We start from the raw sequence: 3090 nt of genomic DNA, 5'->3' as shown, positions 1-3090 counted from the left end.
CGAGAATCCGCATTCAATTGCGCAATCACGTCATCAACACAAATGTTCTGTGAACGTTTGGGCAGGCATTGTTGCTGATGTCTCGATTGGGTCCCATGTTCTTCCACCTACGCTCAATGGAGCACGTTATCATGATTTCATACGGGATACTCTACCTGTGCTGCTAGAACATGTGCCTTTACAAGTACGACACAACATGTGGTTCATGCACGATGGAGCTCCTGCAAGTTTCAGTCGCTTCTCAACAACAGATCCGGTGACCGATGGATTGATAGAGGCGGACCAATTCCATGGCCTCCACGCTCTCCTGACCTCAACCCTCTTGACTTTCATTTATGGGGGCATTTGAAAGCTCTTGTCTACGCAACCTCGATACCAAATGTACAGACTCTTCGTGCTCGTATTGTGGACGGCTGTGGTACAATACGCCATTGTCCAGGGCTGCATCAGCGCATCAGGGATTCCATGCGACGACGGGTGGATGCATATATCCTCGACAACGGAGGGAAACTAGAAAATCTGAAAAGGGAAATGCAAAGGCTCAATCTAGATATAGTCGGGGTCAGTGAAGTGACGTGGAAGGAAGACAAGGATTTCTGGTCAGATGAGTATCGGGTAATATCAACAGCAGCAGAAAATTGTGTAACAGGTGTAGGATTCGTTATGAATAGGAAGGTAGGGCAGAGGGTGTGTTACTGTGAACAGTTCAGTGACCGGGTTGTTCTAATCAGAATCAACAGCAGACCAACACCGACAACGATAGTTCAGGTATACATGCCGACGTCGCAAGCTGAAGATGAACAGATAGAGAAAGTGTATGAGGATATTGAAAGGGTAATGCAGTATGTAAAGGGGGATGAAAATCTAATAGTCATGGGCGACTGGAATGCAGTTGTTGGGGAAGGAGTAGAAGAAAAGGTTACAGGTGAATATGGGCTTGGGACAAGGAATGAAAGAGGAGAAAGACTAATTGAGTTCTGTAACAAGTTTCAGCTAGTAATAGCGAATACCCTGTTCAAGAATCACAAGAGGAGGATGTATACTTGGAAAAGGCCGGGAGATACAGGAAGATTTCAAGTAGATTACATCATGGTCAGACAGAGATTCCGAAATCAGATACTGGATTGTAAGGCTTACCCAGGAGCAGATATAGACTCAGATCACAATATAGTAGTGATGAAGAGTAGGCTGAAGTTCAAGACATTAGTCAGGAAGAATCAATACGCAAAGAAGTGGGATACGGAAGTTCTAAGGAATGACGAGATACGTTTGAAGTTCTCTAACGCTATAGATACAGCAATAAGGAATAGCGCAGTAGGCAGCACAGTTGAAGAGGAATGGACATCTCTAAAAAGGGCCATCACAGAAGTTGGGAAGGAAAACATAGGTACAAAGAAGGTAGCTGCGAAGAAACCATGGGTAACAGAAGAAATACTTCAGTTGATTGATGAAAGGAGGAAGTACAAACATGTTCCGGGAAAATCAGGAATACAGAAATACAAGTCGCTGAGGAATGAAATAAATAGGAAGTGCAGGGAAGCTAAGACGAAATGGCTGCAGGAAAAATGCGAAGACATCGAAAAAGATATGATTGTCGGAAGGACAGACTCAGCATACAGGAAAGTCAAAACAACCTTTGGTGACATTAAAAGCAACGGTGGTAACATTAAGAGTGCAACGGGAATTCCACTGTTAAATGCAGAGGAGAGAGCAGATAGGTGGAAAGAATACATTGAAAGCCTCTATGAGGGTGAAGATTTTGTCTGATGTGATAGAAGAAGAAACAGGAGTCTATTTAGAAGAGATAGGGGATCCAGTATTAGAATCGGAATTTAAAAGAGCTTTGGAGGACTTACGGTCAAATAAGACAGAAGGGATAGATAACATTCCATCAGAATTTCTAAAATCATTAGGGGAAGTGGCAACAAAACGACTATTCACGTTGGTGTGTAGAATATATGAGTCTGGCAACATACCATCTGACTTTCGGAAAAGCATCATCCACACAATTCCGAAGACGGCAAGAGCTGACAAGTGCGATAATTATCGCACAATCAGCTTAACAGCTCATGCATCGAAGCTGCTTACAAGAATAATATACAGAAGAACTGAAAAGAAAATTGAGAATGCACTACGTGACGATCAGTTTGGCTTTAGGAAAAGTAAAGGCACGGCAGAGGCAATTCTGACGTCACGGCTAATAATGAAAGCAAGGCTGAAGAAAAATCAAGACACGTTCATAGGATTTGTCGACCTGGAAAAAGCGTCCGACAATATAAAATGGTGCAAGCTGTTCGAGATTCTGAAAAAAGTAGGGGTAAGCTATAGGGAGAGACGGGTCATATACAATATGAACTACAAGCAAGTGGGAATAATAAGAGTGGACGATCAAGAACGAAGTGCTCGTATTAAGAAGGGAGTAAGACAAGGCTGTAGCCTTTCGCCCCTACTCTTCAATCTGTACATCGAGGAAGCACTGATGGAAATAAAAGAAAGGTTCAGGAGTGGAATAAAAATACAAGGTGAAAGGATATCAATGATACGATTCGCTGATGCCATTGCTATCCTGAGTGAAAGTGAAGAAGAATTAAATGATCTACTGAACGGGATGAACAGTCTAATGAGTACACAGTATGGTTTGAGAGTAAATCGGAGAAAGACGAAGGTAATGAGAAATAGTAGAAATGAGAACAGCGAGAAACCTAACATCAGGATTGATGGTCACGAAGTCAATGAAGTTAAGGAATTCTGCTACCTAAGCAGTAAAATAACCAATGACGGACGGAGCAAGGAGGACATCAAAAGCAGACTCGCTATGGCAAAAAAGGCATTTCTGGCCAAAAGAAGTCTACTAATATCAAAGACCGGCCTTAATTTGAGGAAGAAATTTCTGAGGATGTACGTCTGGAGTACAGCATTGTATGTTAGTGAAACATGGACCGTGGGAAAACCGGAACAGAAGAGAATCGAAGCATTTGAGATGTGGTGCTATAGACGAATGTTGAAAATTAGGTGGACTGGTAAGGTAAGGAATGAGGAGGTTCTACGCAGAACATGAGAGGAAAGGAATATGTGGAAAAGACATGAGGG

Source organism: Schistocerca gregaria, chromosome 1 (assembly GCF_023897955.1).
Source record: "Schistocerca gregaria isolate iqSchGreg1 chromosome 1, iqSchGreg1.2, whole genome shotgun sequence".
Lineage (NCBI taxonomy): Eukaryota > Metazoa > Arthropoda > Insecta > Orthoptera > Acrididae > Schistocerca > Schistocerca gregaria.
This window is presented reverse-complemented; position numbering follows the sequence as displayed.